Source organism: Hemiscyllium ocellatum, chromosome 10 (genome assembly GCF_020745735.1).
Source record: "Hemiscyllium ocellatum isolate sHemOce1 chromosome 10, sHemOce1.pat.X.cur, whole genome shotgun sequence".
Lineage (NCBI taxonomy): Eukaryota > Metazoa > Chordata > Chondrichthyes > Orectolobiformes > Hemiscylliidae > Hemiscyllium > Hemiscyllium ocellatum.
The window spans coordinates 63,466,657-63,479,102 of record NC_083410.1 but is presented as its reverse complement, the minus strand read 5'-3'; positions in this window follow the sequence as shown (position 1 = coordinate 63,479,102).

Genomic DNA, 12,446 nt, shown 5'->3' with positions numbered 1-12,446 from the left:
GAAAAGGGTGGAATATTCCCAGTTCCTGATTGATGTGGACCATGACAAGAAATTTGTGAGAATTGCATGAGATGTTGAGAGGAGCCATTCTCGACTTGAGGTGTAACATGTCCCATTTTCCAACCAAGTCCTGGAACTGGAGACATGATTCTTGCACCTGGGCAGTGAGAGGGCTTTTTAAAATATTCATTCCAGGGATGTGGGTTTCCCTGGTTGGGCCATCATCAATTGATGATTCTTACTTGTCCTTGTGAAGGTGGTGGAATTTCCTTCCTGAACCACTACAGTCTATGTACTGTAGGTAGCCTCTCTGCCTTGCATCCAAGCACTCCTTGCTTGATTTGCCATGTCTTGCCCTGCGTTTTAGTTCTTTGCCCCCTCAGTCATACCTTAAATGGTCACAGTACATCTCTCTTTTCTTGCTGTTTAATGCAGTCACAAATCCAGGCAGCTGGTTATGCTTGCCTACAATGGTCAGTTAAGAGGGCAGACATTTTGCTGTACAGTACAGAGCTACGTGAATCCCACACCTGCACCATAGGCACCAGCCACAACCAACTCATTGCGTGTGTACCAGCCAATTGACCATGTCTCAACATCTAAGAAGGGTAGTCCATAGTGAAACATGCTTAGTTGGGATGTTGGCATACTTGTCAGTGCAGCCTCCCGTATCAGGATTTTGGGCATAGTCAGGACAGTTAGGGTCAGGATGTCAGGACCCACTCGCCAGGGAGTGGGTTACAGTAAGGCCTTGTCAGTTGAGTCCAATCAGTCCGGGGAGTCAAAGAAATACACTTAGGGAACCATAGACTGTTCACTCATTGCTCAGGGCTGCCTTGCTAAGTCACTCAAAGGATTGGGCCATGGTCAATCCTGGGAGTCCTTTGGTTCAAAGTTAAAGGAGGGTTATCAGAGGCCACTGCTATGGGAAGGAGGATGGGGAACTCAGTTGTAGGGATTTGAGTTGGAACACTATGATGGAGAGAGCATTATAGTACTGAACAGAGGCAACTAATTATGATGAAAGTGAGGACTGCAGATACTGGAGATCAGAGCTGAAAAATGTGTTGCTGGAAAAGCGCAGCAGGTCAGGCAGCATCCAAGGAGCAGGAGAATTGACGTTTCGGGCATAAGCCCTTCCTGAAGAAGGGCTTATGCCTAAAACGTTGATTCTCCTGCTCCTTGGATGCTGCTTGACCTGCTGCGCTTTTCCAGCAACACATTTTTCAACTAATTATAATGGGGAGTGATACTAAAGGGTGGGAGGGTAAGGAGCCATGCAGGCAAGAAGGAGGTCATTGACTGCAAATAACACACTGATGTCATTGGGGTACTGTGCACAACTGCATCTGTCATCTTTACATGATATGCCTCAGGCTGGGAAAGTAATGTAGGCCGATGAAGACTTCAGTAAATAGATTGCATGGATACTACGGGTAAGTGTAAAGCCTATGGGTTTAGCAGGTAGGGCTACAGGGAAGGGCTGTTTATGTTTGGAGAGACTGAGCCTGACACTCACAGATTGAGGAATGAAGTGCATTGATTTTCTTTCTACATTGTTGTGCATTTCAGCAAACTGTGGGCACCGCACTGTCCCTGGTAGTGATCATGGACTCTGATGTCATGGCCTCTTCTGCCAATCCTGAGGAAGAACAATATCACTCCTCTGCATTATCCTGTCCACCAGGACGAACTGACCCACATTAACCAAAGCCAGTGCCAATGACCTTTTGTTTGGCTAATATTGTCAAATATTTGTAACCATGAAGGATAGGTCTGGACTACCAATGCTTGATGAGATGTGCAACAGCCTGTTCAATATGGAAATTGTGCCAGGGATGCCAGGACATCTGCAGCAATGAGTATCACTAGCTATGGCAAGGGAGGGTTGGGCTAACATCAGATAAGAAAGGCACAGTGGGGATTGATAAAAAGTTAATGAGCTGAGTTTGGGTTATGTGAGAAACATATTAAGCCACCTTGACAGAAAACCTCCACCGAACTTAATGAAACTGAGCCAAAATATGGGATGATTCAGGATGGTCAGATTCAGGATGTTACCAACTGAACAACAATTCCTTTCTAAATACCCATCAAAACAATAGAATACAAATCAGAGGAACTCACCATACAATGTCAAATACTGTTGTCATGGGCAATTAAGGATGACCATAAATGGTGGCCCAGCTAGCAACACTCTCAACTCTTGAAATAAAAAAAAAGGTCCTGTCCAGCTTTGGTCACTAAAAGAGAAGAGACTGGGGGAGGTGGAAAGCAGCTGCATTTGTTGTGCTGTTTTCTGTTCCATTCTGCACAGATCACTCCTGCTGTCACCATCCTCCAATGCAACTTCAAACAGTGCTGACCAAGGAATTCCACTGGATGTGAACCTGGAAAGGGAAATTCATTCTGGAAGAAGTGGAAGAGACAGCTACATCGATATGGTTGGCATAATTGCAACTATAATATCTTTTTGAATGGTGTGCCACAGGATCCAGGCACAACCATCTGGCAATTCAGCATATCATCTGCCTACACACTGATTATGATTTTGCAGTGAGAAGGTCACTAACTTATCCAGCTTGATGGTAACTCTGGAAATGGGGGTTTTGAATTAGTTAAAATCTCATCCATTGTCTGCTTACTGGAAAGTGATTTTGACATGAAGTTATGGTAGAAAAGTGAGAAGATATCTTGTGAAACTTTGCCCTCCAATGGGTAAACCAGACTCCTTGCAACTTTGGCATCAGAATCAATCTCAAGCTGACATTACAATTCTGCATTCCTTTAATTCACAAAGACTACTCTCTTCTGTGACACCACCCTGCTTCTTATGTATTTCAGTTCACCTGCTGTGGAACTCACATTGTTGGCTTTGACATCCTCAGGTCTGACAGTATTGTGGCAGTGCCTTCCAAATGCCACTGTAAATGTTATAGAAAGAAAGACTTGCATTTATGGATGTAGGTTTGCTTACTGAACTGGAAGGTTCGTTTTCAGACATTTCATCACTGTATTAGGTAACTTCGTCAGTGAGCTTCCGGATGAAGCACTGGTGGTCCGCTTTCTATTATATGTTTGGATTTCCTTTGGTTGGTGATATCTTTTCCTGTGGTGACACCATTTCCTATGTTGATGTCATTTCCTGTTCTTTTTCTCAATCAACTGGGACAACACATCCATCCTAGGAAAGCCAAACAGAGACATGCATGAGAATTCCGAGAAGCATGGCATTCCAACTGGAACTCTATTAACAAACACATTGACTTGGATCACATTTACCACCTCCTAGAGAAAAAAAAACAGGAAATAACATCATCATAGGAAATGATGTCACCACAGGAAATGATATCACAAACCCAAAGAAACCCAAACGTATAAATAGAAAGTGAGTTATACCACCAATGCTTTATCCAAAGGCCTCAGGTGACTATTTGTGTGGAGTTTGCACATTCTCCCCGTGTCTGCATGGGTTTCCTCAGGGTGCTCCGGTTTCCTCCCACGATCCAAAAATGTGCAGGTTAGGTGAATTGGCCATGCTAAATTGCCCGTAGTGTCAGATGAAGGGGTAAATGTAGGGGAATGGGTCTGGGTGGGATGTGCTTCGGCGGGTCAGTGTGACTTGTTGGGCCGAAGGGCCTGCTTCCACACTGTAAGTAGTCTAGTCTAATCTAATCTAATTACTTAGTATGGTGACAAAACAGCTGAAAATGAACCTTCCAGCTCAGTGAGCAAACCTATATCCAGCAACTCAAATCTACATGAGCTACAAATCTTCTTAAAACTCACTAACTTGCATTTATGTAGCTGTTCTCAAGCTCACTGTACAGCCACTGGTATACCTTTGGCATGAAGTCTCTGTTGTAATGTAGGAATCCCCAGAACAGCCAACATGCATACATCAACATTACACAAAACTGCAGTGTGATAATAACCAGATTGCCTATTTGATGATATTGATTAAAGGATAAACATTGGCCAGGTCCCCAGAACAAACTCAAATTAAAACAGAAATCGCTGGAGAAATTTTGCAGGTTTGACAGCGTCTATGGAGAGAGAAATAGACTCAATGTTTTACATTCGATGGGAGTATTGAGTCATGTTGAATTCAAAATATCGACTCTGTTTCTCTCCACAGATATTGCTGGACCTGCTGAGTTTCTGCAGTGTTTCCTGTAAGTTATTTATCATTTCTAGCATTTGTAATATTTTGCTTTTATTATACCAGGGAGAACTTTCTACTCTAATTCAGTATAAAGCTGTAGGACTTTCACATCTACCTGAACTTGTAGATGGGGTCTTTGCTTAACATCTCATTCAAAATGTAGCACTCTCCATATTATCTCTATAGTGTATTAACGTGTCTTTCTACCCATCCACTGGCTCTTCATGCTCTCTATGTCAACCTATGTCCTTTTATCAACTTCCATGGACACTATTATACTTGATGCCTATACATGTGCCTGCCCTCATTCCCATAGTTGAAAATGTGTTGCTGGAAAAGCGCAGCAGGTCAGGCAGCATCCAAGGAGCAGGAGAATTGACATTTCAGGCATGAGCCCTTCTTCGGGCATCAACTCTTCTTGAAGAAGAGCTCATGCCTAAGACGTCGATTCTCCTGCTCCTTGGATGCAGCCTGACCTGCTGCGTTTTTCCAGCAACACATTTTCAGCTCTGATCTCCAGCATCTGCAGTCCCCACTTTCTCCTCATTCCCATGGTTCTTTATAGTCCCAATGTCATAACCCTTATCAACCTATGATCCCCATATTCATCCCTATAAACCCCTTATAGCTCTATGCTAATTTAATGTTCACTCATGCCAACCAATGACCCTATTCTCCATCATTTGTCTTTTCATTCTACATACCACCAAGTATCAATCATGCCATGCCATGATGAGATGAAATAAAGCAAAGATCTATATGTTATATACAAACATTGTTATATTAAGAGAAACCTTTCATTGATAAAAATCTGCTCAATACATATGAATTCTTTTAAATACTTAATCCCTTATAAAATGAAACATTTGTATTCATGACCCACAGCAAAGAAAACTAATCCCTCAATAACTAACCTCTTGGAACTGTTAATCAAACTGCAAATTTATCCTCCTTCAGTGACAATAAAGGTTGTGGAATCAGGCAAACCATAATTACATGGCAATAATTAACCCTCAGGCTTATGTTGACAACCATCCATTGAAGATCAAGCACTGATCTTTTCCAATTGGAGACAATATTTTTTTCCAAAAGTTAAAGTGCAGGGATATAAATAACTTGGCAGCTTGAATATTCCATATATTGTATCCACATTTCCGCCACCTCCAAACGGCCGCCATTTCCGCCACCTCCAAACGGCCGCCATTTCCGCCACCTCCAAACGGCCGCCATTTCCGCCACCTCCAAACGGCCGCCATTTCCGCCACCTCCAAACGGCCGCCATTTCCGCCACCTCCAAACGGCCGCCATTTCCGCCACCTCCAAACGGACCCCACCACCAAGGATATATTTCCCTCCCCTCCGCTATCAGCGTTCCGCAAGGACCACTCCCTTCGTGACTCCCTTGTCAGATCCACACCCCCCACCAACCCAACCTCCACCCCCGGCACCTTCCCCTGCAACCGCAGGAAATGTAAAACTTGCGCCCACACCTCCACACTCACTTCCCTCCAAGGCCCCAAGGGATCCTTCCATATCCGCCACAAGTTCACCTGTACCTCCACACACATCATCTATTGCATCCGCTGCACCCGATGTGGCCTCCTCTATATTGGTGAGACAGGCCGCTTACTTGCGGAACGCTTCAGAGAACACCTCTGGCCCGCCCGAACCAACCAACCCAATCACCCCGTGGCTCAACACTTTAACTCCCCCTCCCACTCCACCGAGGACATGCAGGTCCTTGGACTCCTCCACCGGCAGAACACAACTACACGACGGCTGGAGGAGGAGCGCCTCATCTTCCGCCTGGGAACCCTCCAACCACAAGGTATGAATTCAGATTTCTCCAGCTTCCTCATTTCCCCTCCCCCCACCTTGTCTCAGTCGGTTCCCTCAACTCAGCACCGCCCTCCTAACCTGCAATCCTCTTCCTGACCTCTCCGCCCCCACCCCACTCCGGCCTATCACCCTCACCTTGACCTCCTTCCACCTATCCCACCTCCATCGCCCCTCCCCCTAGTCCCTCCTCCCTACCTTTTATCTCAGCCGGCTTGGCTCTCTCTCTCTTATTCCTGATGAAGGGCTTATGCTCGAAACGTCGAATTCTCTATTCCTGAGATGCTGCCTAACCTGCTGTGCTTTGACCAGCAACACATTTGCAGCTGTGATCTCCAGCATCTGCAGACCTCATTTTTTACTCCATATTTTATACACATTTACATTTCTCTGAAAAATTATAAGGCACACACTGAGGCAAATATAAACCCATTCCAGCAAAAATGAAGTTTGTTGGAACTTTAAACTGATTTCAAATGGCCCTGTAGGTCTGGGTCTCCTGTATATGAATCACATCTTTTATGTTGACCCTCTCGCCTCTTTATGAAAATACTTTCTGATGGCCATGGGGACAAAGTTTCCAGACTGTACATCCTGGTGCCATTTTGAAGAAGGTGGAGAGTATTCACAACTCTGTGAACATCAAATGATTGTGCCTTTCTCACAACTTGCTTGCTCACTTACCTTTGTATCATCAGAAAATCTGGCCTTGTGCTCTTTGTCCCTTTGTCTAAATCATTACTATAACTTGTAACAAGTTGACGCTTCAACACTGATCTCTGTGGAATACTACTAGCTACAGTTCGCCAATTTAAAGAATACCCATTTATTCTCACTCCCTGTTTCCGGTTAGTTAGCCAAGCCTTTCCATGCCACAATGCTATTCTAAAACCATAGGTCCTGAAGAAGGGTTACACCCAAAATGTCGACTTCTCTACCTCCTGATGCTGCCTGGCTTGCTGTGTTCTTCCAGCTTCTTGCCTGTCTACCTTGGATTCCAGCATCTGCAGTTTTTTTTGTCTCCATCCTAAAATCATTAGCATTTTCATTACATGTTGATCTTTCATGTAGCAGTTTATTGGATATCTCTCAGTAATCCAAATAAACTGTATCCACTGATTTGCCTTCATCTACCCTATTTATTACATCCTCAAAGTACTCTAATAACGTTTTCAAACACAATTTTCCTTTCATAAATGTTGACTCTATTTGAATGTTTTGTGTCTTTCCTATTACTACTTTTTATAATGAATTCTGATTTTATTTCTGGTGACAAATGTTAACTGACCTATCGTTTCCTTTTTATTGCCTTCTTCCTTTTTCAAAAAGAGTTGTTATGTTTACAGTTTCCATTCAGTTGTAATCTTTCTGAAGTCTGAGCAAGTAAGTTAAATCAAGTATGGTATTCTTAAATATTCTCAATTAAAGTATTTCTTATAAAGAAGAATAAAATATGGAAACAGTTACCTAGTGGTTATGTTAATGGGTTAGTAACTTAGGATCCTGGACTAATGATCCAGAGATGTGAATACTGTAACACCAAGACAACTTAGAATTTTAAATTCAATGAACTAAATAAACCTAGAATGAAAAAATAGTAATATTAGTATGACTATGCTACTATTGACTTGTCACAAAATCCCAATTATTGAGTAAGGTTCTGAAGGCAGGGAAATTCCCTGACCTGGTCTGGTTTGTCTACGATTCTCGGCACATGGCAATGTGGTTGACTCTTAATCATTCCCTGAAAACCCTAACCAGCCTCTCAATTATCTAGGAAGTGGTTAACCACTATCTTCTCAAGGGTAATTAGAGATGGGCAATAAATGCTGATGTTTCCAGTGACATCTACATCTTGCAAATGATTGAAAGTAAAGTGTACAAATAAAACTCATGAATAAAATAAAGTTTCTCTCTTCTGTGCAAGTGCCAGTTTAGGATTAAAATCCATCATATAAAGTTGAGCAAACAGCATCTATTGAATTCATTTCCTTTTCATTCAAAGGTACATTCAGGTAAATTAGGTGCCAAATTATTTGAACCAACAGAGATGTGCTCAAAGATATAATGCCTAATTGGCAAAGGTCTTCTAAGTACTATTTTGTACATAAAATTTTACTGATTTAGCCAGTAATCAGTCTGCAGAATTTCTGGATTTCCTGCACAGTTCACTGCTCAGTTCAGAGAAGTACATAACAAGAACTCCACTGCAGACATCTGAGAGGACTTTAATGGAAATGATGAAAGAGTTCTTGAATGTGTCTCCATGGATATACTGGCAGATGTCTGACAGCATTTAAAAGCAGGGGCTAAAAAAAAACTACTTATAAAAACTTTTGATTCTTCAACACTATTGATTGGTCCAGAGCTGCCTTGTTTGAGAAATAGTGTGAACATATACTGTATGAATTATTTTTGTACCAGGAACAGAAAGATCTGCAACTGAGCCTTAGGTTAAATTCTTGCGGTCTTGATTTCTCAGTTTTGGCCTTTGTGAAAGTTGAAGAATGTTCTACTTAGGAGAAAGCTTTAAGATGTCCACAGTTACTTTTTGGGTTTCCAAATATATAGCACGATTTAATGAGTAATGTGCACCGAATTTTAAGCAATGTTGTGTGACCCCCAGGGACAGTACTTCACACCCTGGTTTTATATGTGCTATTTACTGTAATCACTTATTTTAATGTAATTCTAATTTCCGTCTAAACTGGATTAAGGCTCTTTGCACAAATCCACACTGCAAGCTTTGGACAGATCGACGGTTTGATTATGCTGTAACTGTCTTGCAAGTTAAACCTATATCTAAAGCATCTTTCAGGGCTGAGTCATGTCTTAGCTTCACACCTAGGAATAGACTGTAAACAAAAGACCATTTTCCACAGTCTTTGCAGCTGAGATCTTCAGGTTCTGTTCAACACAATCAATTTAATTGGCATGAGCTTCAATGACAAATTATGCTGGTTTACACTCTGGGGTAGTTTGAGCTTCTGATGCAGAGAGGAAGGGGGGATGTACCTTTCGGTCACTGTTTAAAGAGGATTACTGTATTGAAAAAGGAGCCCATTTAATTCATCACTGTCAGCGGAGGTGCAAAGTTTAATTCAAACTAAAAGCGTTAAACAATTAGGCTGGCTTTCATCAGGCAGTTGTCCCTTTTGAAAATACTGTTTTGGGAAACAGATTGATTGAGTGGCCACTGCAATAGTTAGTGCCTCACGTTTACAGATTTTTTTTGCATCTTTCGATTCAGCATTAGAGCAGACTATTGTTATTTCCCTATCATTCTGAGCTGCCATTCCCCTTGCAACACTGAGTAAGCTTTAAATGACCATCTTGCAAATAAGCCAAAGGAGGGATTTTATCAGTGCTACATTAAGCCACAATGTATCTTTTATAGAAAGCAGGTCACAATTTCTCGCACAACAGTGGTATAATTCCAAGAGATCAAATGATAATTCTTAGCCTTTTCCTGATTGTAGGGTTGTTCAGTGAAGAACAAATAGCAATCAATAAAGCTGGCATCACAGATCTAATTCCTCTGAATTTATCAAAGAACTATGAGAGCTGCACTTGCCTTTAACCAGTTGATAAAATATAGGACACTTTAAAAAATCAGAGTGATGGATAAAGGAAATCCTAGAAGGAAATAACAGATTAATCATTTTGTGGGCTCTAGCTTTTGATATGAGGGCCACTGGCCATGAATTTTTCCACATTTGCTTAGATTCTTAATGATAAAGTGCACAAAATGGAGTACAATTACAGGAGCTCAAATTGAACCACACATTCAAATTTACATTGCCTGCGCAATCAACAATAACTTTATATTTCCACAACGTTCATCACACATGACAGATGTCCTCAAATATTTAACAAAGCAATAAAGAAAAGTGCATGCCAAGGCAAAATAAAAGGAATTTGAGTGAGGTTGAAAGTGAAGACACAAGGGTTGGTTTGAGCTTTGATCACATTCTTGCAAAAAATAAATATTTACAAACATTGTTTAATTGAATTTTAAAAATACATATTCCACCTACTTTTTCTGATAGCTCAAGAAGCCTATTTTAGCCAAGGTGTTTAACCTGTCCCCCTGAATCGTCACATGTCTGTGGTTTAAAGCAACTTTACCAGGTCCAAAGTCCACTTCGAAGATGCAGTTTCTTGGATTTCTAGTGCATGACCACTCCTTCATGAAGACCGGGACAAAGTAACGTAAGGTCAACTTGGCAACTTCATCAGCTGACAGTACACAATCGATTCCCATCTCTCTGTTTGGCTTTGTCAAACACTCCACACCCCGAAACGTAATGTAAACCATTTTGTTGTTATCATTGTAAGAACATCCCAAGTTGCAACAATGCAGAAATAAGGAGCAGGTTGTTCATTTTAGGTCAGAAAATCTATGGGTTTGTGTAACAGCAAATTTTATTCTTCAGTCAGCTGGACTTGTAAACCTAACCACGTTCAGTAGGACCTTATTGCATATCATTCATTCACTTAAATGGCAGATTACTACCAATGAAAAGCATTTTATGTTTCATAAGCTTCTTTAATTGCACACAGTTTCACAATGAACAGTTTTTTTTTAGTTATGTAATGAAAAGGCATTGAGCTGAATTTGGGATAGCTTGGCAGAATGTAGGTGGCATTAAGTGGGTCAAGAGATCAGGCAGGATCTGTGCCTGATTCCGAGATTTGGGAAAACTCAGTCAAAGATTGGAAAGTCCCAATGTGAAAAGTAGAATGTCTATTAGGCTCATAAATGGGTTAAAGCAATATCTAGCCTGCCGCCAAAGGAACTGAGTGGCTGCTCAGAGATTTGGCAGGGCACACATAAGGGTATCTTATGAAGCCAGATAGTCACGCAGGAACTGTGCCCATGTACAATCTAATGTTGATCCTAGAGGCCGAGACGTCTACAGCACAGAGAAAGGGCCTTTGGCTCATAAAGTCTGTGCCAGTCAAACCTCTGGGCAAGCCTCTGGATATTACCAGCAGCAACCATTGGAGCTGGTAAAGGGCCAACAATGGCTGCCATCTGGAGACCCCTTTACCAGCTCTGGAGGCTCGACTCATCCAATTAAATACCTGTGCAATTCAATTGGGTTGAGTCTTCAACAGGCTCCCACTACCTCTCTAGCTAATGGAGAAGATCAGTGTTGCAGGAACTGGCTTCAATTTTGTCTTCTGAGGATAAGTGTCTTGGCAAAACCCCCCAAAAACACATGTAATTCTGCTAAGGAGCAGATTTTCTTGTGCAATTATGTTCTTTGGAATTCACCACATCTGCATGCATGGGCAAAATTCCAAATTTTGTTTCAAGGCAGGAAGGAAATTTGCCAGTCTTTGTGTTGACCAATAACCTGCAGTACCAGGAGGAGTGTGACATGACAGTGAGCAGAATGCCTGAATTCTAGGTTCTCATCACCTTTGAAGAGCTGGCTGGCCTGACAGCACTGTGCATGAGGTGAAATGGGATATGTCCAGCTGTCGTGTGGGAATGCTCCAAACAGCATCTCACATCAAGCACCAAAGCTGTAATGTAACCATTGGTAAGGGTTGCCCAATGAACACATCTATATAATTATTTCTGCAACCCTGGGGTCGTAATTGCAGGCCTATCGAGGACAATGCAGAGCCAATTCCCCTAGTCTCCTTTCTCCTAGTCTCACACATCACACTCCAGAGGAGAAGCAGTCAGGGTCTCCAGAGGAAGCATCATCAAGGTGTCCCACCTCACCCTCCAGCAACTCAGAGACACCTATCTCAAGGTGTAATTCATGCAGAATAGGCTACGGGTCACATTCTGGAGTGAACAGCACAAACCATCAACTACAGGAAGAAGAAACAGCTTAAGAACAGGCCCCTGTTGAGTACAAATGTTGAGTAGGCGAAAGTGAAGACTGCAGATGCTAGAGATTAAAGTTGAAAGTATGGTGTTGGAAAAGCACAGCTGGTCAGGCAGCATCCAAGGAGCAGGAGAATCAATGTTTTGGGCGGAAGCCCTTCATCAGGAATGAGGCTGGGAGTCTTGGGGGTGGAGAGATAAATGGGAAAGTGATGGTGCTAGGCGGAAGATAGCTGAGAGTGCAATAGGTGGATGGAGGTGGGTGTAATGGTGATAGGTAAGAAGGAAGGGTGAAGTGGATTGGTGGGAAGGAAGATGGACAGGTGGGACAGGTCATGAGAGCGGAGCTAAGCTGGAAGTTTGGAACTGGGACATGGTGGAGAGAGGGGAAATGAGGAAACTGGTGAAATCCACATTGATGCCTTGGGGTTGGAGGATCCTGAGGTGGAAGATGAGGCATTCTTCCTCCAAGCATCGGGTGGTTAGGGAGTGGCGATGGAGAAGGCCCAGGACCTGCATGTCCTCGGCGGAATGGGAGGGGGATTTGAAGTGTTTGGTCACAGGGCGGTGAGGTTTGTTGGTGCAGGTGTCCCGGAG